The sequence below is a fragment of the Phymastichus coffea genome, unplaced genomic scaffold, assembly GCF_024137745.1.
Source record: "Phymastichus coffea isolate CEN01 unplaced genomic scaffold, Cenicafe_Pcof_1.1 PCOF00053, whole genome shotgun sequence".
NCBI classification, from domain to species: Eukaryota; Metazoa; Arthropoda; class Insecta; order Hymenoptera; family Eulophidae; genus Phymastichus; species Phymastichus coffea.
The window spans coordinates 1,571,740-1,594,853 of NW_026706864.1; the positions used below are offsets into that span (position 1 = coordinate 1,571,740).

The 23,114-nt window shown below is 38.4% G+C and overlaps 1 protein-coding gene across 7 annotated transcripts in view; it reads left to right on the plus strand.

The window, feature by feature from the left end:
- Window positions 1-829: 829 nt before the first annotated feature.
- The window catches only part of LOC131665581 (small conductance calcium-activated potassium channel protein), a 90,102-nt gene continuing 67,817 nt past the window's right edge, over window positions 830-23,114 (plus strand). For all 7 annotated transcript variants that reach the window (XM_058937564.1, XM_058937566.1, XM_058937567.1 and 4 more), the window contains exon 1: window positions 830-1,081. The gene's annotated coding sequence lies outside the window, so the exon portion shown is untranslated. The remainder of the gene's footprint in view (window positions 1,082-23,114) is intronic.

Sequence of the window (23,114 nt, forward strand, 5' to 3'; positions counted from 1 at the left end):
CACTTGAAAAATGAGTTTACGAGGACAGAGACAAAAAAAGTCAAATTAAAAAAAATCGCAATTATAATTTTCCAGTCGGCGAATCACAAAATTTCCTTTTTTTTCCATTTAATCTCTTCCTCGAATAAAAAGTAACCATTATACGGCAATTAAATTAACTCTCTGGATTTTCGCTACGTACTACTTGAATGTTCGTAATAACAACCCTCCAGAGAAGTAGAAAACGTCTGTGACGGTCGACGTTCGTTTATCCGTTCGTTAAATTAACAAAACTTTTTTCAGTCCTGTCGTTTGCCCTTTGCACGCTTCGTTTTACGGAATGTCTAAATAAGTCGGCACAAAAGAAGGGACGGAAATTTTGCACACCTTAGAGCGCGCGCAAGCCACACATCCCTCGACGTTGATGAAGCAACCCCGTTCGCGACTTCGTTCGTCTTAATTAACGTCAAAGTGCTTTCAGCCCTTTTACAACTCGCGAAGGAGCTGAGCAAACAATTGCAAAACAAAAGAAAGAAAAAAGGTAGCAAGTAAAGAAAAATTCCGCCAGCGCGGGCAATAGAACTTGCATGCGTCGATCTGAATGGCAGTGCACTTTCGTCCGCGAGAGAGCGCGCTGATTCTAGGCGGTGTGCGGTGTATTTTTGAGTTGACGTCGTCATGACGACGGCAACGGACTGCTAGTAGTAGCGAAGGTGGAGAGAGAGAGAGAGAGAATCGGCGCTCGATGCGTAGTGGGGATGAGATAGCGCCGCGGCGCACACGTTTCCACAGCCGCGAGAGAGCCGCCCGGTTTTAGTTGGCAATCGTGACGGTGTGTGTGCGGGGCGGGTGGAACAGCTGCGGCGTCGCGCGGCAGCTCTCCTGCGCCTCTCCGCCAAACAATAAAAAAAGAAAGGCCAACGAAAGGAACGAACAGAAATCCAACGACGATGCTGCTCGAGTGTCGCGTGTGGTTGTTGTTATTGTGCTAGTGCCTGTATGTAGGGGAATAATTTTTGTTTGTTTTGTTTGTCGTTCGTTTTTCGAAAAAATAAGACGGTGCGATCGAGGCAAGTGTAAAGATTTGACAAGAGAGGATAGGGTAAGTTTGAGAGCCGGCATGCTTACACGTGGTTTTTCCGCTGCATCGAGCTGCATCGAGAAAGAGAAAAAATAACGATATCGACCGCCCTCGAACTATAACGCAACTATAACTGCTTATTACTTTGGAAATGCCAAGCGAACTGTTGAATTCAGTCGTATAGTTTTCAAAGCCGACTGGCAAACGTAGCATAAAGCATAATGACGACTCGTTGAATATTCTAGTGTTATTGTTTTGGCAACTAGATTTACGCGAAGCCGGGAGTTTTGCAAGCTACTTGCTCGTTCAATTTCATTCAGGAACATACAGTTTTCCGCGTAAAATGCTTTCGCGCGAGTGATAATGCATATGAGCTCAGGTTGCAAAAAGCTTCCAGCGTCGAATTCATTTGTCATCATTGAAAAACGACGAATAATCCTTCATCTCATTCCATTTCCCTTTCGCCCTCTCTAAAAAAAGAGAGCGAGTTAAAAAACGATCTCTGATAATTCACTCATGCCTGCAGTCAAGCAAGCTCGCAAGGGGATTTCCGACAATGTCCGCCACTGAATTTTTCATGTAAAAGCTCGCTCTACAATCGATCCGTAACATCGAACATTTTTCCATATTCGCCGCCTTTTCAGCCGACAAATGTCATTTGCAAGATTAGACTTTTGAGGCGAAGGAAAACGAGATTACCGGCATGCCTCGCCTCTCCACCCCCGCAAAGTTAATTTATGCCAAGCAGTTATTTGCGTTCTCTGAAGAAACTCCCGTCACCTTTTGCTGCTTTCTTCTTGCTCTTTGTTTTACTACCTTTGCTGTGAGTGTGTTTTCGCGTATTTGATCGTAAAATGTTTTCATCCGCACGCTATTTACGAGCGAAAAGGATGCTTTTCTGTTGATTGGATCGATATTATTCTACTTATAACAGAACCAAGCAACCTTTGATTCCGTCAATGAATTCCTCGATTCGTTGCAGCTGAGAAAAAGTGCCCTAGCGCCGGCGAACAGCAGAAAATAAATCGATATTAAGCTGCATCCCTTTTTGAACTAAAAATTTCATAGGTATATACGAGTCTTCAACAGCTGACCTAATTACTCGGCGAGAGAGAGAGAGAGAGTGAGAGATGTATATATTTAGCGAATTCAATTTTACCATTCATGTTCTTCACGGAAAATCTCAATCCACGAGAGTTCAGCGACTTTAGACAGCGAGAGAGGCGAAAATAGCAAAATGGCCTAGGTGAATTGTCGTCTACGAAGCTTATATATACATATGAGCTTTCTCCCTCTCAGTGCATCGCCTTTTCGCTAGCTACGGCCTTTGTTTTTTTTTTCTTTTCGCGACTAGACGTCGCGCGCGTCGGTTCAACGTCTCACCTTTTCTCTTCTATTATTATTATATTTTTTTTCCTTTTGACATTGTTACACGCGCGATACTTGATTCGATTGAGTAAAGTTTGGCACACATTTCTGATCGAGAGCTCAACGGAAAATGTGAGTGTATAGAGACCCGGATGTGTCAGATCGATTTGACAATGCGGTCAATGGAAGTTCCAGCAGATACGTCTATATAACGCAGGCATGTGAAAATGTGGAGCGAAACCGCGTGACACGAAGAGCCACTTAACAAATTAGAAGCAAGAGAAAAGGAAAAAATTCATAAGAACCATTGCCTGCACTACCGAGAGTGACCCATTGAATTTTTCAACGAAATGAAATATGCACCAAGTCAATTAAAGGGGAGCGGATCAATGGCCACCAGTGGCATGCGTATTGCACACTTTTTAGATGTGCACATAAAATGTTTCTCTGACGAAGAAAGCGGAAAAAAACTGCTGTCTAATTAGCTTTTAAGCTCGACTAGAAGCATCTGTCATTGCAACATCATTAGTTTGGCCGTCTTCTCTCCCCGAGAATGAATGATGGATCTTTTTTCGCGCGGGATTAGTGGACCATGATATACGTTGTCACAGCAATATACGAGACAGAAGAAATCTACGATTTCGTTTTCATTACGTTTCTCGTGACTCATACTCACCATCATCAAAGAATCTTGAAAATTTGGTGTCGTTATTGATGAGACTCTGCTCGCCTCGTGCGAAATAAGTGGCTTAATGCGGTTGGCGTAGTTAATTAATGGCAACGTAAACACGTTCCGAATTTTCAATTTGGATTAGTTATGCCGAAATTCATCAGTCGCGCGGTTGTTGCTGCTAGGTTAGTGTTCCACTACACCGATAAACGCGCGCGCGCCGATGTGTAATGCAATTTGGCACACGCACGCCGTTTATAATGCTCACTTTTGGCTTGATGAATTTGGATTACATCGTTCGAAAATGTAAACGCCGAGGGAAGCACTGGCCGCCGATGTACCGAAGGCACGCCGTAAGCGCGTCAGCGAGTGGCGCTAAGTCGGGTGAATCGAAGGTGCAAATATTGATCGAGCGGCCGCGGCGTTTTGCAGTTTGAACACTTTTGGCAATGGTCGCGCAAAGGCACACGCGTATAAATACCTGCTGGCGTTGCGGAGCCTCTGACCAGCCGAGCGTTGTGCCCTGCGCGCATAACGCAGCTCGCCGTAGTGGGATTGTTAATTCCGCTTGTCGCCCATCGGCAAGTTGGAAAAGCCGACGAGTCCCGGGCCAGCGGCTGCTCCACTTTTGCCGTCTGCTCTCGCAAGTTTCTTTTCGCGTCGCTCGCTTATCGCTGCTCGGATGCCCGACTGTTCCGCTTCGCACTTGAATCAGTTCGCGATTGCCGATCGTTACTTGTCGCAGTGGCGAGCGCATCTGCAAAGGCCAACGACTAAAAGTATCATAAACGTATCACTCGTTAAATCGCCCGTTTTATTTGCCTCTCGCCGAAGCTGCCCGTTCGATCGATGCGTCAAACCAGCCGCACGCGCGCGTCTTGTGCAAATGCCCGACAGGCGTGCACGTATGCCGTGCAATTAAAGGGATTGTTGTTGCCGAGGTAGACCGGGGCCTCGAGCAATACGGTCTAAACGCTCACGAAAGGGCTAGACTTAAGGGGTTTTAAATCATTGTGCGAGTAGGAAGCGACTGAAATTTGCCTTCGTCCGCCCGGCCATAGTGCGAAGCGCCAGGAATTTGTCCAGAGATACGGCATATTCCAAACGCTTCCAGATGTCTTTCTCACATCCGTTTTTTGCAATTGTACGATGCTGTGTACTCTGAACGCGATCAATTGCCAGCGGAAAAACTTCCAGTTGAAATTAGGTCATGTTGGTTTTTCGTTTTTCCGCGTTTGCCCTTCACTTTCTAGCTTCGCGCTACGGTGTTTCGTCTAATATTTTATAGAGTAAGCCTTCTCTCTTTTTCATGATATATCGATTCCAAACGAGCTACGAACGTTCTACAAGTCTGTGTAAAAGCTGAAACAAGCGGTTCGGAGATTCTTCAAATTTACGATTATAGGTCGTGAAAATCCATGCATGTGCTGCGCAACAGCAAAGCAGCCTATCACAAAAGAAAACTCGGGATCGTGAAACTTTGATCGATGCCGTACGCACGCCACGCGGTTCATCGTCTGTGCTACGTCGACGATCAATAATCTCTCTCTCTCTCTCTCCCTCGCTCCATTCTCCATTCAAGTTTTGCGCTTTGAATAAACTCGCATTTACACACATTGTCACTTGGAGGTCGTCATTCGCTTTGCTTTCATTGCGTGACAAATTTTACGTATAGTGTTGTCAAGCGCGTTTCGCACTTGAATTCAGTAATATTCAGTTTAATGCTTGGATCAAAATTATTATAGGAAAAATTAAAGAATTTTACAATACACTGTATAGCGTATATACGTAAAACAATTCTATGCTTGAAAACGCTTACTATACGTCGATATTAATTGGTAAATAATCCAATCATTATGTCATATCTTACAAATGAGTTGTTCTTTATTCATTTTTAAATAAATAAAACCATCTCTACGGCTAACAATTTAATTTTGTTTATTTTTTAATATATTGGTTTATGATTTCAAGCTTTTCCTAGGATGTCTTCATATCAACAGATATATTTTTTTAAATTAAATACTTTTCAATTATTAATCTGTGACCATTTAAAAAATTTGCTTACAATTATAAATTAAACTTCAAATGTTTTAAAAATAAATTAACGGTGCCGAATACACCGAAATCGTTTTACAGAATTTTATATGAAATATTGATTTATAATTTTCTTTATTATTGATGATATTTATCGAAAACTAAAGTTTACAATAAATATATTCAATAAATTTATATGACCTATAAATAAGAGCAATTGGAGTGTATTAAGAATACTTTATCGCATTATTTCAAAATTAGACCATTGAGAGAATTTGGGAGTCATTGTTTTTTCAATGCCTGCAAATTATTATACTTACTTGTATTAATAGAATATTAATAGATGTAAGACGTCTCGATCTACTGTTTAGTGCCGATTTACTTGTAATAATGACCCATGTGATTACATTTAGTTTCAATCAATCGGATTACGAATAAAATGACTACACTCGGTACGCCATCACTTTTTTATATAGGAAAACTCAGGCGCGCGTGTTTCAAATCGAAATGTCGAAATTCGATTTTATAATTCGTTTTGTTGCTTTTTGGTTTGCTTTGTATTCATGCAGAGCGTCGAACGTTAAATGACAAAAAAGAAAACAATTGAAGCTATGTGATATTGTTTTTGAAAAAAAAATAAAACCTTCAGAGGCAAACAAAAGCCATTGAACTTCGTATGGTCATCTAGAATAATCATCCTAGCTACAGACAGAAAGAAAGAGAGCGAGATAGCGAGTAAACGTGACTCGCACACGAGGGTGTGTATGAAACACACCCAAGAGAGAGATAAGCCCAACCCTCTAGATTACAGATTTCTACCGGCGAGTCGATCGAACGACAAGAGAAATGCGCACATTAAGCTCGAGATCGATAATTCCACGACCCGCTTCTTGAAGATTTAACGAGTTGTATCCTATTCTCTAGTTAAGGATGATTCGTTAGTCACATACTTGTTTGCTCACATATGTGAATAATTCATAGGTTTCATTGCTTCAGCTTGCAGCGCTGTCTTTTCGATCTGGCGTTCAAACATTTAACGCATATAAATTTATCAATCTCAAGCGTCGCGTACACATACGACTTGGAGATTTCTCAAGACAATCACATAGGCGATTCGCGAGGACAGTAAAATTAGAGCAACTAAATTGTCAGTTTATGGCAATTTAATAGCGAACCTCCCTCCGTACAAACGGTCGAGTCTAAAGAAGGTCGTGTGTGGCTTGTAAGGTCATACATCAGGCGCTCCATTTCGTTCGTCTTTTCTCTCTGTCCGTTCGTGTTTTATTGGACACTACCAAGTCCCGTACGTGTGTCTGTGATATATAAGGCCGCACACATGTATTTTTTCTCTTCGCAGAATGCACATAGGCAGTGGCGTTATTTAAAAAATCGACTTTCTTTTAACGATCGCGCCAGGAAATTATTATTCGTAGCGCAACTGGTTATAAGTAGATAGATAGATAGATAGATAGATAGAGAGAGAGCTTAATTATCGGTATATAACCTTCTTTCTGAGAGAGAGAGAGACTTTCGTGACAATACTCGCCTGTTGTGTGTCGAACGCTTTCATACTGAATAATTAAATAACTAATAACATAACTTTTCATTGTGTGTGCGTAGGTGTATGCGTGTGCAAGAGGGTACAAATATTCTTTTGTTTGATTTCCATTACAACCATGCTTGCCACGTATGAATTTCGGTTGAGTAAACACCGATATTAGCGGCATCCACTTTAGTTGATTTCCTAATTTCCTTACGTGACGTTCGAGTATGTACAGATCAAAAAAAATTTACATTCTTCTTTGCCATTCGACTCCTGCGTCTTGAAAAATGTACAAGCCTTAAATAACTCGTAAAGACTTTTCGATTTTCAGTGCACTGTGCGCCTATTAAAAATGTATCATGCTACTTGCCCGTGAAAGAAAGTTTCTCTCTCTCTCTCTCTCTCTCTCGTCGTGTCCCTTGAGTGATGTCGCGTCATTGACATTGTAATAGTAGTAGTGTAGGGTACTGCCATGAAAATATCGACCGAATCTAATCTATCAAGGGGAGACAGAGAGAAAAGTCCCCCGGATAAATAGTTGATGCTTGCACCTTTTTTGCCTTATAAGTGCGTGTGTGTATGACGGCGACGTCGACAAACGACGAACGATCGATAAGTCGTTATATCGAGGGAGGCGCCATAGCCTCCTTCACTTTGCGTGTATGCGCTCGATATGTGTGTCACACACTCGCGCTTTGTGCTCCCATTATTCGTCCACACGCGTGGATAAATCTTGGTCTTTCAGACTTGGTCTGAAAAATGAAGTCGTGCGTCTGGTTAAAGCTATCGAGCCGCGGCTTGCCTCATTAAATTTTCAGAATTGCGCTCGAGCAGCGTCATGCTCCTCTATGACGGATTGCAACTCACGAATTGCCGTCTGTTCGCGAGAGGGGAAAAAATCTAGCGTAGGTTGCATTACCGAAAATGTGTATCCTGCAATTTTTATGCCATGCGCATGGCATCACAGCTATGTGATGCCCTTTGCACCAGTTGCTAATTATCCAAGGCAGTCAATTCATATAAGATTCATCGCGCACCTTACTTGCATATACACGAGGCGTTTAAATTTTATGCAGAACTTCAACCATACACTCCAAAATTAATCTACATACGAGCTAATTAGTGCTGCAGCGTAGAATCGTGTAATCTCGAAGCGTATAGTAATAGTTTTCTTGATTAACCGGCAGGGGTAGAAGAATGATGAGAAAAATGTCTCTTTTACGTCTACGCCGAGCGGCATTTTTTTTCTGACACACGCTGTAGGCGATTTTTCATCGTGTGTATGGCTGAGAATTACGATTTGTTTTTTTGTCTTCATTCTCTGTTTGCGACTGAGTTGTGTGGTGCATAACGAGAGGATGGCTAACGAGATGGGCGCACGGGATTAGTTTACGCTTGAGTAAATACGCTAATTGTCTGAGTTGATTAACCATCGATAGTGTGCGAATATTAGCTTTTCTACGACATGACCAAAACACATGTTACTTAAAGCCAAGCACGTACACGGTAAGTCACAGAGTTTCTTCGTAAAACTCCGTAAAAGATGTGCCCGTGAATCGATATCCAACTATAGAACAGTCAATCTACAATTGTCGATCTAGTAGTTGAATGTTTCAAACTTTGAACGAAGAGTGGTACGTCCGTAATGAGATTGGCCTCGATTGTACAAAAAAAAATCGGTTAATTGCAGCGCAGAAGAGACAAGACACGTTGTCCGCTTGTTATTGCGCCTACACGCCCAAAGCTTAATTACGACGCAAGTTTTCTTCTTCGTTTAATTACACCGAAAAAGAAAATTCCGAGCCTTTTTTTTTGCTGTGAGAGATACACGCAACGTCGCTTTCATCCCAAGTGCGAAGTCAAGAGAGACGCCTATTTGGTATACCTGCGGACGAGAGAGAAGCAGCTTTTTTTTCTTTCAGTAATGACGATGAATTACGAGATATGCAATACTTTTTTTCATCTGCGCGAGGAGTTTAGAGGGTTCAAACATGTAATTAATTTTTTAATGACATTTTTATACAAAGAACACAACCATTAGTAATGTTGATTATTAAATGAGAAATTATTTTTCAATCAACATTGAAAATCTGTTCGTTTACATCAATAAACGCTAATCGTTATAGAATCCAATATCCACGAACCTTTTGATTTCTCGAATTGTGTAATATCGGCAATTTCAATGCATATAATATACTGGTTTCGATGTGTTAATAATCGTAAACTGTTCCTCAACGTGCTTTGAACATTTCGCGAACAAGTCAAGTGTTCTTTGAAATTAGAGCTTCAGAAAATAGTTTTCTGATGTCAGACACTAATTTAACTTTTCAAACAGAGGAGAATTTTTTACAAATCGAAGATTAACTTAAAAATATATTTTTCTCTTTTTTTAAAAAATCTGTATATCAATTATTTTTTATGCAATTTTTTCTCTGAATATTTACATGCATGTTTTTTTAATTTTCGACATTGTATTCAATTGTTAATCAAAATCCTGAGCTCGGAAAACTTGTCGATGAAATCTCACGAAGTTTCGTTCATAATAATAATCATGTTCAATCAATTCTGAATTCCCTCGCACAAGCTTCCCTCGTCAAAATCGCCCAAAGGAAAAAAAATTCAATACTCTATCCCATGTGCATCATTATCCCAATACAATTGTAGATTGACTCACTAGAATTCATGAAAAAAAAGCATATCACTTACCGATTATTTTTGTTTCGTCAATGAAAATGACAGCCGGACGTTATTTTTTTACGCAAGCACGTGCCTGCAAACCCCGTTTATTTGTAGAGTTAGCGTTTAAAACGCAAATGTTTATATTTCTGGCCGAACTTTTTCCTAATAGCCATCGCGCGCACAAAAAAAGGGGGCAAATGAGATTTTTTTCGAACGAGTGAGTTTTCAACCCCGAGCAATTAATTAAACTTGTTAAACGATAAGGCAAAGCGATTAGCATTGATGAGTGAAAGTTTTCTCAGGAGTGGCATTCTCATCGAATGTAAATTAGGGTATTATCGAAAAGTTTTAATAAGAGTTGGCTTGCTTTAACTTTTAATTTATTTGACTTCAGGAAGCGACAATAATTAATTGCAAATTAGGGCTTCTATTGAACGATTAGTCACGGGATTAGTCGAGTAGCATTTAACAGGATGAGAGTTCAGTTGGGTAATTAACAAACATTTTTGATTTTCGATAAGAAGACTTTTTTCATTTTCCTAGAAATAAGACGTATAAAAAGTCATCTCATTTTATGAAAGAAAAAAAAAAAGCAACAGAAATCTCTTTAAAAGAAAGGGACTCATATCGGATCGATGTGTAGAAATTCAATTGGTTCAGCAGTAATCGGCTCAATAGTCTTCTCAGAAAATTCAATTCCTACATATCCGCTACATAACTGGCATTGGGTCAGCCAACGTTCAATTTGCATTCGAGTCATCCGAAAATTTGTCGTCTATTCCCTCTGACGATGTCGAAAAATGAAAAAAAGCATTTCTCCTGAGTCTATTTTTCTCTCCCTCTCGTCGGCGTCTCTTCCGGACAGTTGGTTGGCTCGGTCGAGCTTGCAACGTCTAGTGAAGCTTTTATTTTCCGTGCGGCGCCGACGCCACTGTGAGTCATACGTCAGCGTGCAATCGCCCGTCGAAGATGTGAAAGCCTCTCTCGTGTGAGCTTCTTTCGTACCGCGTCTCGGATTCTTCTTCTTTTTTACCTCTTTTAGTTAAACCGTCTTGGCTTGAGAGCTTTATCGCTTTTTTTTTGTCTCTCTACTCCTTTCAACGTTGTGCATGTTGCTAGTGTAGTTTCGACTTTGTAACAGCGTCTTGGCTGCTACGTTTTTTTCTGAAATAATTAAAAACTCATTTCAGACTTCGATGCCTATACCTTTCAGCCGAGCTCTCTGCGAAAATTATCCCGCGGCCACGAATAGATTCGCGTTGGCAAATCATCGTTCTTTAAAAAAAACACAACGATTTTTTCAGAGTCATATATCTCGTTGGCGCGCGATCAACGGTAATTTTTAAAAAAGCCCTCACTGTTACCAGAATTACAAAAACAACACATGGTCGTGGTCTAGCAAAGTTTACGAGTAAGTGCAAAGAAGAATCGAGAAATACAGGCAGGCTACAAAAGCTTACGGAATAGTAGCTTGCGCACGTGATGTCTAAAAATAAACCATCTTTCCAGCTGATAAGTGAAGATCTGAAGGAGCGAAAACAAATGAACGTCCGTTACTCGCAGCACGCGTACGTCGTGTAACAAGTAGCAAAGCAGCCTAGATCGAGGGAAAACTTTGTCGGGATAGAGATGTTGCATAATTTCCGTTTGTTTACTTTTATTGGGGCGCCGATCGGTTCATTCGCTCGGAAAAAGTAAGCGCGCAAATGTAAAGCTCGGCGAACACAGCCGCAACAACGGCGGCGCATATAAAAGCTCGAGCGACCCGAAAAGTCAAGCCATAAAAACATCTTCGTTATTAATTTAGAGCGCGCGCCTTTTTCCCCAAGGCCTCTCCGCGAGCGAGTACGTCTTCACAAAGGCTTTATATGCGCGCCCGAAAGTATGCACAATGGGCGAGAGAGTTCAAATCTCTCTTCTATCTCGCTGTTACAATTTTGAACGTACTGACCTGATATTCAATAATAGCTTCTGCCAAGACAATATTTCTTGTGTTCGCTAACGAATAGTCATTCTCGCTTGAATATCGCGCGCGCGATCTCGGTTTAATCTAATAAGAGCGTGTAGCGCATGCATCCGCGGAAGCAATAAAGCCTTTTCAACTGCCGTCAAAGTAAAGCTCTGTAAAAAAGAGAGAACTACTCGAGCGTTACCGTGCAGTTTTGCAGCCTTTGCCGTAGTCACTTCATAGAATAAAGATCTTACGGAGAAGTTTGGAACTCTAACATGGAGAACGCATTTCTAAATAAGCCTCCTGCAAAATTTACTCTCAGCGCCAGAGAGAGAGAGAGAGAGAGAGAGCGAGAGAGAGAGAGAGAGAGAGGCGCTCCATTAAAATCCGCGCGGCGCGGAAACGAAAATAAATTCGCCGGTATATATGCAGTGTCCGTCGCGGAAAGTTTCACTCGATGAATCATGATACGTCATTGCGATATTTTTCCGGACTTGCCGAATTGCGCAGCCGTGGATTCTTTTTTCATTTTTCTCTACGACCGTTCCCTCGCGCACGGAGCATAAATATCGCCAACGCTGGAATGAAGTGCTTTTGGGAGATATGTGAACTTGACGGTTGGTTCTTGTGTGTTTCTTCGGTTTGAGCAATCGGCCTTCACTGAAGAACTTTGTTTTCCTACAGCAGCATGGTATTTTAATCGCGAAAATTAAATGTCGGTTCAAGCACTGCGAATGACTATTTATCCGAGGACAACATTGGCAATGTGCAGTGCGGCAGGCCTGCGTTGCATTATCACGAATGCAAACAAAACAAATAAAACACATTAAATGCAAATCGAGAGGATAATTGCTTTCGTTACTCACATAACAGAGCAATATATATATATATATATATATATATGAGAAAGCGTAATGAAAGTAAAGAGAAAGTTTATGCGCCAATTATAATTTTCCATGCCAGCGTCGCTACGCGTTCAATTAACATACCGAGGGAAGAAGGCGTTAGATGTGGAATTCGCCGGCAATATTCGTTATAGTTCGGCTTCTCCTACTATTTATTACAAATAATCGAAGACTAATTAATACAGGAAATGCCATGTGACTCAACCTTTATTGAATTTAAACTTCCGTTGCGTTCTCTGTCATCGTAGACAAAGAAAAGCGCGTCGAAATATACAAAGGCAATATAGCAGCGAGTAAATATATATTTATAACAGGATTTTTGTTTGCACCGTCCACAGGCAAAGCTCCAGAATATCATTATATGTTGGAAGCTCGCTCGCCGGCGAAACTCGCTGCTGAATGTTTCAGTGGGTTTTATGAATGTCGCGCGCTTCTCTTCTCCGCTTTGTAATTATATATCGAGAGGTTCCATTTGCATTGCTAAGAGGGAAGGAACTATGTTGCCTTTTGTCTCGCTAGAAGGAGATAAAAATAGAGAGAATAAGAGAGAAAATAATTTAAGGTTATGATTGTACATTGAATCGATGATTGAATGTTGTATGCGTTACAAATTCTTTTTTCTGGCATACGCTACGCATGAGTATTTACATCGATTAGCTAGAGGTGGCGTCAATCGAGCTTAACGATAAATATTTTTTACTTGAGAGAGTTTCTGGACTTTGTTTTATCTAACTGTTTCAATCTTCTTTCGCGTTTTAAATAATAACGTAAATACAGCTCTGAAAACACTTTTTGAAAAGAATTTATTTTCAATTTAATCTTTGTACAATTTCACTCTATTGAAAAAATAACGATTGCAAAACAGCAGTTCTCTTCCTCTCTCTCTCTCATGCTACGCTAAGGAAAAACACATTAACGTCAACTTTTTCCAGCATAAAAAGCGCGAATGATAAACAGCTTCCGGAGGTAAACGCACAATAGGGGTAACTGCACCAGTAAATGAATGCCCACCAGTGAATAAATGGTTATTAAGTTTGTGTAATTCATAAGACAATAGCAAATCTAACCATAATGGAGAAACGTTCTTACTTAATTGAACATCGAAATTTTACATTGCACTACTTTATTTCCTATATATACGCAAAAATAGCAATTTTCATGCATAACCGCAGAAATGTAACAATTTTTGGAAAAAATGATAAATAAAAAACTTGATATATTCACGACGTGCAAATTATTTTATAATAAAAATCAACTAATTATTGTAGTGTTTAAAATGGAATCCTATCCTTGATGCACGCTATACATTTTTCATTATTAATTTTTACATTATTTATTCACTTTATCAATAAATTAAACTAGTGACTTCTGAATGAATACATTAAAATACTGGTGAAATAAAGTTTATTACAGTTCGGTATCAGTGAATGAATGCACATCTTCTTGTGTCTTCAGCGACATTCGAGGTTAGGTATGGTGCTCATATCACCGGCTACTCGTAGCTTTTAAAGTGACGATTGAAGCTTTCAAAATCTAATTACAAATCACAATCAATATTTAAGTTAATCTAATATTAAAGTTTTTTATACGAATAACGCCATCATTGTTTATGCTTGTTTTGGCAAATTTAAGTATGTAATGGCAAGATTCACATAACGGAAATACAAACCAAAAATACCAAGGAAGTGTGAGTAGATATTGCAACGAGCAATAAAAAAAGCTTCTTCTTTTCTGGAGCTTTTCTGGACTTCAGTGATTGAAACTCTGTCTAGAATGTCATTCTGAAATCGAAAATAAAAGAATATAAACATTCTCATATGTAAGAGCTGCTGTAACAGAACCAAAAATTAGAGCTTTGTTTCAAAACTTTATTGAATACTGAACGAAGGCTAATGCTTTGGATATTCGAAATGGACCTTGAAGAATTTATTTATTATTTAGACGAGACTGGAATTCGTTTATATCCCAAGACTGGAAAACTTTTAGCTCCTGTGAAACAAAAGAATCTTTATAGTATTTCTCCAGACCGAGAAAGGCAATAACAGTACTTTGGCGTTTAAGTGCTAGTGGTGTCGGTGTATAGCCACGATAATACTGGATGATGATAACTGCAGCTTTTTACGATTAAGTAGTTAATTGCTTTAATGAATTAGTGGCAAATGGTGTAAATTTTCAAGTTATTTTATTTTTTTATGGCCACACATCACACAGTATTAAATTACACGATTTTTTTGTTGAAAAACAAATTATTTTAAACTGTTTTATATCTCATGCCTCGTACATAATGCAACCTTTAGACGTTAATGTATCTAATGAAGTAGTCAAAAGTCAATTTCACTCCAATTTTTTATGGCGTACATACTGAATTCTTCAAGAAATTAGAAATCGTTGAAACAAGTTTTGAAAGATCAGAAATTTATCCATTTAATGCCAATAAAGTCAATTACTCTAAATGTATGACATATGAAAGAGAAACTATGAAAATTTTTTTGCAAAATTAAAGTGAAACAAATACAGATATTAATGCACCTCTAAGTAATGATATGAAATCTCACATTTTTGACCAAATTTTAAAATAATTCGTAGAGCCTCTATTTCGAAACAGAACCAGCACAAGACAAACTATTATATTTCAATTTGGAAAAGAATGAAGTAACTAAATAAAGATGTGAGTAAGTTAAATGTGTCAATCGATGATTTGAATTGTGTTGATATTTTTAACACAATTGAAAGAGCTCTGATTTCTCATGAAAATTACCTTTCGAATATAATAAAAAATTAACCTATTATTAAGTTACAAGATTAGAATCTAGAATTTTTTGATCCTTAGAATAGACGATATTAGTATAAAAATATTAGTATGGAAATTAGTATAAAAAAATATTAGTATAGAAATTATTGATTGAAGAACATGAAGTACAAAATAGTTATACTGCTGCAGTAATAGGTATAGATAATACTAATGCCAAAGAAAATAGATCAACGTAGTAAATTTAGAAAAGAATTTGGAACGAAATATGCAAGAATAAAAAATGATAGACACCGATACAAATGCTAAAGAAGTTATATTCGGAGTAGATATAAAAAAATATATAAGTGTATATATAACTAGATAATGGTGAAAATAAGAACGAAAGAGGTATGATTATGACAATGTAATGCTGTTGCTGTTCAGACAAAATCAGACGTTTCCAAAAGAAAAATGACTTATTCTGAAATCACTAGAACTCGTTTTAGATACAATGAAGATGGAACTTCTAATGGAGATATTACTGAGAGATTAAATAAGTTTCGGAATAAAACCATTATAGAGTAAGATTACGAGATACTAGATTTATGGAACAGATAAAATGGTAATCGTCTTGTAAGCACTCCATTAATGTCGCCATCTTTTTTGAATGATCACCAATTGCCAAATCCTTTCTCGAGCTAAAGCAAACAACTGCTATTCGGTGGTACTCCAACTGTTGCCGATAAGGGTAAATACTATACAAGAAAGATTATGTCTTTGTATATTATTATAGTATTATATCAATAAATCTCACTATTTTTTTTACAGATTTGTCACATATTGTTGGAAATTACATTAATGTAAAAAAAAATGTTAATAGTAATATTTGCCCATTAAAATACGATGCTAACCATATATGGAAAAAAAATTAACGCTTTCCTCGAATAAAAATTTCCTTTCCTCGAGTAAAAAAAGCAAAATTATCTAAACTCCTATTTTTACTTTGACTTCAAAACAGTAGAAAATAGAATATTAAAAAAACAGGAAAGTTCAAACAAAAAAAAGATGCTCAGTAAAAAATTGAAGAGGAAAACATTCTTATAGAAAAAATTGAGGTTGAAAAAATAGAAAATAAGAAAAAGAAATAGAGAAAAGAAAAAGATACGTAGGTAAACAACCAAGTAAGAAGAATTAGGATGCAGAAAAAAATTGAAAGAATAAGCAAAGCTGAAAAAAGTTGAAGAAAAACAAAAATTGAAAGAAAAAATAAGACAAAATAAATTAAATTAAAAAAAAATAGCACAATTTTAATGAATAAGGTCATTATAACAAAATATTGAAAATTAGTCAAAAAGGAAATTCAACTACGATGAAATTTACAAATACCTAAAGATTTCTCTATTCTCGATAAAGGAAAACACGTATTCTGAAAGAAAAAATTAACAATTCCAACTATATTGAATGTATCAAAGTATGTTTATTTTAGAAATGTGATTTTACCACTCAAAATTTTTATTATAACGTTGAACAAAGAATAATTTATGTTACTAATTTATATTATTAACTTTTACATTAATTTGATTGGGAATACAAAATTGCATTCCATAAAAATAAATTGTTTGATTACTTATTAAATAAAAGATAATTCAATAATGAACAATATAGAAACTTTTATCTATCAATCCGACGATGCTGTTAATGTTTATAACTTCTAAAATATTGCATTCATTCATTGGGTTTCAAGAGTTTATTGATTTATACCATTCAATTAATGGTAATAATGAATTACAACAGAATTTCATTTTTTGCAAAATAATAAATAACTCTGAACGTATAAATTATTTGTACATTGATAAAATAAATGTTAAAGAACCTAATGACATGCAGTAGGAGTCATTTAGAAGAATTTGTAATTAATATTAATCATTTATAAACATTCTTTAGCGAAATTATTCACTTACTGGTGCAGTATCCCCTAATTAGAAAAAAACGACTGTAATAGGTCAGCGCAAACTCTGTAAGGATAAGCATAGCTTGAAAAAGAAGTAGATCGCTTCCTTTCTTTTTTTTAATTATAAGTCGAGCAAACAGATCGTATTTCGCAATTAGTGGACGCCCGCCCCTCAGAGTAGTGTTCTATATACCATCTCTTGTTCATCCAATTAAGGGAGGGGGAGGCACATGCAAGCAGCACGTGCTCAACTTTCTAAGAGCTTTCGACAGGTGTATCAGCGAGATATTTGATATTTTTGATGCCAGGTTTAGTCGTGCAGATTTCTATATGAAAAGATGTGTGATATAATTTCAGTGAAGTGAATGTATGCGCATGCAATGGGCACAACTAACTGACTGCTATATTATAGACACAGAGCCATTATTTAATTGGATAATACATTTCCGGTATACAAACAGTTAAACTCTGGCTTTTGTTTGATCATTCTATGATCTATATTTGACGTAAATGACTGTTTATTGTTTGCAAGTGCATGTGTATACTTGCTGCATATCACGTGAATTATGGTGACTCATATGACTGAAATGAATTATTTTTGCGCTAAACACAAAAAAAAAATTATACGTTACCATTATCTCGACAATAACGGCAATAACGTGTAAAATGCAGTAGTCAGGTTCTATGTTACATCATTATTTTTGTGCGCATTCGTCTATTTTTCGAAATAAATCATTATTATTCCTAAAATTCCAGGCAAAACAGCAGTGCTGTTAACCAAATTGCACGTATGATATTTTTAATATTTCAAACGAGTAGGAATAACGACACAATCGTGTAATAACGTTTTCATACACTCGTTTTAGAGAAAATAAAACACAACCCATAAAGCTAAACTAGTAATCCATAGTAACATCATGACAGTCATATCGTAATAAAAATGAGACGACGCCGAGAAAATATTTTTGCGATTGACATCGAAAACATAAAAAATTGCAATTCATACAAGTACAAAATAAATAAGCAAGTGATGATCAATAGGCAATTCATCTTCCAGAAAAGACACTAGACATGTACATGACACTCACGATCTAACATCGCACACGTAGCGGTGTATATCATATAAGTCAGGCTTTCATAAAAAAAATACGATCGTCGTAAAAACAGAAGCGGTACAAGCTCGTTGAGAAAGTAAATTTTCGGAAGAGAGGGCAAAACACTATCTCACTTATATTCTGTCCAAATTTACAAGTCGTATGTGTACGCTTTAAGATCTCCGGCTAGTGCTCGTCGTAAAATTTTTGACGGCACGAAAACTAAGGCACTGCTGTAAATTAATCTCATAAGTGAGAATTTACGTGCTGGTCGGGGTGATACTTGGCTTGTATATCTATATATACACACGTGCGGTGATCCTCGATAAGCTTGGGCGCAAGTCTATATCGAGCTTGCGTGCTTTTACAAAGGACGTATACGTGTGGCAAATTTCAAGTTTAAGTTGTTGCTGATACTTTTGTTGACTATGCGTTGCTTATTAATAATTTTGCTGGGTAAAATTGAACTTGAAAAAGAAATCAAGAAGTACGTGATGGATGTTTTGAGTTTATCGCCCTTTCGGATAAACAAACCTACATTCGCATCACAAAGAGCATCTCCTAATATACTACATTTACTTGTCTCTAGCTCGCAACGTTGTCACTGTTACACTTTCCGGGATCTTTTACGCATAAGGGCGTCAAATATGAACACGCAACAAGAGAATATAAATCTCGGCGCATATGTGCTTCCGCTTAATTTTCCAGCACTCCAGAAAAAGCCATACGGTGGCATAGATACATAAAGCGCGGCTAAAACTTTCCAAGTTTTACGAGTAGAATGGATTTAATGAGCTTAAAATCTACCAAGTTTGTTAGCCACAACGGCACTGACCAGTCTTCTTTTGCTTGATTGAGAGGATACTATTTTTTATGATTGATGATTAGACATATTATAACGCATATTTTTCGAGTGACAGTCAGTGGTTGTAACATGCCGATAAGGCGTTGTAGTACCATCATCTTTTGAAAATGAATGAATGTGAGGAGAGGAAATATTTGACCTGATTTTCAAGCTCGAAACTTTGTAAAACTAATCTAATCCATCCTTCTTGTCGAGCTGACCTATGTTTTCATGTCAACTCCCTTCTCGAAACTCGCACGCGCCGATAAGTTCACTTCGCCATCGAGTGCAATTTAAACAAAAAACAACCACCACATCGAGATTTCGCAACAGCAGAGCTTCCATTTCACGATGACGATAGGTTGCTTTTCAATACTTCCAGCCAACCGCTGCAATATTCCACAACGTTCTGACAACAATATTTGCATTTAGCATAAAAGAGAAGAAAAGATCTAAGCGAGGCAGGCAGGTGTATGTATGTATATATGTATGTGTTTGTATGTGTATCCACGATCGGCTTGGCAACATTTCAACTCCTCGATTCTCCCTTTCTCTCTCTCTCTCTTCAATCTTCGATATCAATCCTATCCAATCGGTCCATCCTCTTTGTCTTCTGTTCGTCCCCCATTCTCTTCTGTTCCACGATTTCCAAACGGATTGCCGAGCCTCTATATTTTAGGTGAGCGCACTGTATTTTCTAACGCCCAACCAGAATTCAGGTTATTAATAGGTCTTCTTTTCATTGTTTGGACGAAGCTTTTTGAGAGAAGACTTTTGTAAATAGAAGATGTGTTATTTAATTCTGAGAAGTCAGTGGACTTAACGATTTTCTTCTTCTGTACATTCTTATATATCTCATGAAAATTTTATTTTTTATAGATGAATATTCTTGCGGAGCTACATGTTAATTTGCGTGGGAACTTGTTTCGAGCATCAGATTCATCATATTTTTATACCAACATAAACGATTGTGTGTGTGTGTGTGTGTGTGCGCGCGCGCGCGTGTGTGTGTACTTGTTAACTCGACATATACTGCGTACGTATATCTGAAACCTATTATCACGGTTAGACGTGGAACATGCACGCCTACAGAATAAACTAACAAAACTATCAATTCGATCACGTGGTATCCAAACAAACATCACTTCATGCGCAATGAAATCAAATCACCGACCGTCTGCTTGAAATTTGATACGCCGAAATGGTTGCGATTCCACCTGTAAATTTTCCAAATGTTTTCTATCGAATACTCGCAGTAATAAAAACACTCTAATCAATAACAATGGCACTATCGGGGCTTCAGTAAAATTCGATAACCTAGATAAATGAAGGATGTGCGAGTATGCAAGTGTAAAAAAATTCCATTTATCGAGAACTTATCTCATAAAAATTCATCCGCGTCGCGGATGTAAATTGATTTGGGCGCGCACTCGAATATTCGACGTCGCGAAAAATCTTGAAGGTGAGTGCGCTGTCTACGATAAGTTTGCTTTTTGCTCATTCATTATTTGCGGTATTTTAAAAATTTTAAAATGCTCTCAATAGAGAGCGGAGACACACATCACGCCCCGTGAATTTTAGGTTCAAATATCATGGCAGTTTGTTAATCTTGTTTCACGAAAGTTTAGACATAAATAAGATATCAGAGTACTCAACAACTTGTGCGATATTTTTCGAATGTCACAAGAGAAAAAAAAGCTTCGAGAATTTTCTTCGTGCCGAGAATGTTTCAGGCGATTCACGAAAAGATTGAATTTTCAACGTTGGCGAGTTCTAAAAAGCTGACTTTACTGATGCTGCTTCGGCTATGTAATATCAGAGAATGAAGCGGTAAGCTCTACAACAAACTTCGAATCTATTCATATGAAAATTTCTACCAGAAATTCGTCTTGAAAAGCGTCACCGCCTCCGTGAAAAGGCCAATTGCCAAAGAGCGTACAGATCATAATTTAAGCGTAGCTTTTCAAAAACCTCAATTCGTTACGCGAAAGATGTTCCTCGTCTGAGAAGAAGGCGTGAAAAGCTTCGCTGTCAAAAGAGTAGGCAGAATCAATAAAAGGTGTATCTTTTACGTATAGACATACACACCCGACTCCTATTGACTCGCAACTACTCAAGAAGTTCCATTCCAAACAAGTTGAGCAAACGCTCCTCTTTCTTTTCGTCTCTCTTTCTCTCTCCCTCCCCCCCCCCCCCTCTCTCTCTCTCTCTCGTAAAGAAATTGGATAAACTCCTAGATTTGCTTTTAGTAAGAGTAAGTATATGGAGGCATTTTAATAGAAGGGATTTTCGTGTGCAATTTTGTTGATGGATCAAATAACTTATTTTTCAAGATTGAAGCGTCTTGTCAACGATAAAAATATAATCTTGGTAAAGGGTAAAAGCGTATGAAAGGAAATCCCGTAACACTATCTTGCGAAGGTAAAACCATTGTCGTGTTTTCAAAAACATTTCTTTTCAGAGTATGAAATTTACAAAAAAAATACAAAGGATTTGGCTTGACGAGAAAAATAACGAAACATCCCACACAGGCATAAAATTTAACTTTTTCGAGACTGAAACTTATTCGTTAGCAAAAAAAGTTGGCAAACGCTAACCACAATGCAACGGGTGATGCGAAAAAAGAACAAATTGCTTGCACGCTTGACTTACTTGAGGAAAATTCGTATGCAACGGTTGCGCTGCTCGCACACTCGTAAAAAAAAGAAAGAAAGGAGTGTGGCGAATACGTGGAATCTCCCCGCTCTTGGGCATTTTGCGCTCTTTGATCCATATTCAGCGTCAGGGGATTCTAATTGAAAGCGCATTCACATGAATGGTCTCGCGTTATGCCAAGCGAATATATATTTCTGCTTTCTGTCTCCTTTCAATGAATTTCTTTGTATTCTTTTCCTCGTCAAAATTTCCGTTTGCGTTGCTGCAAATTTAGTGGAACGGATTGAAATACATGTGAGAGTTGGTACGACCATTATTAACGTGATGTTCGGATCGCATTTACTTGTATACTAAATAATGTATTCGCTAATTTTTTACTTTTACAGTAATAATGAAGAAGCCTACGCATCAACTTTGGTTGGGATATGCAGGTTTCTTTGTCGTCATTCTAGATAATTCTAATAATTAATAAGTCTTTTGGAATGAAAATTGTAAAGCGTAAAGCAAAAATTTGGAAATGATAAGATTGAGAATCGAAGGAATTTGATATGCCGTCAAAGTTGACGAGAAGAAAAAAGATATATCGCAGCAGCAGTAAAACCAAAATAGTTAACGAGCAATAAGGCTTGAAATAACAAAGAAAAAAAAACAGGGCAACAATGAGATTGTCTGAGCTTTAGACTATAGCTGCAACCTCGATATAGATCGATAAAGACTCATTTGGTATAGCGACCTCCGTGAGATTGAGACGTCGCTCGTCGTTGCTTTCGGCCTTACTCGTTAATGAAAGTGATACATCGCTTTACTATGTCAAAGGCGCTAGCGAATATTAATAGGGCCGCCCCTTCGAGGCCGTCCACCAAGGAAGAGCACAAAAAGAAACACACCATTTGAATATCTTGATCAGTCGAAGGAGAGCGGTTGGCGTCGTATTATCGTTATGCCAAGGAGGAATGTCAGGCGCGTAACGAACGATCGTTATCCTCCGAGCGATCGCGCCCTCATCGCGACTTCTTTTCAGTCGAAGCTTTTCGCTCGTTCACACCTGAAATCCCGGCGTACGGCGCGGCGGAGCGGAGCGTGGGGCGCGCATCCCTTATCGGCGCCCTTCCACGCCTCCGATTTGTCTTATTTTTTGCGCACGGCCGCGCGCGGCTTATTGGCCCTCCTCCCTCCGGCAAGGTTTCGGCCGTTTGCCGCTATCAGCGCAACGCCCTATGCTGCCTCGGACGAAAAGAGAAACGATGACGAATGAATTCTATTTTTCTCGCGCGCGCAGGGACTTTTGCGATTGGAGAGCGCTCGCTGATCGTATCTGATTCTGAGTAATGGCTTCGCTTGGCCTTGTCAAATCTCTCAGCGTTTGTATTGCCAGCCTATTTCCTTTCCGCGGGCGAGAGATGGCATTTTAACAAGGCCTTACGCTTGTGTACGAGAGCCGATCCCATTGCCATTGCAGCATCGCGGCATCGCGACCGGGGCATAAGCAGCCTCAACGGGAGCCCAGCGACCAAGCGAACAAGAACGAAGAAGGGGAATTGGGACGCTCGAATGGACACGGAAACAGAGTGAAAAGCTTCGGCCCACTAAGGTTTAACCAAAAATAGCACGCGGCTTAACTCTCACTCT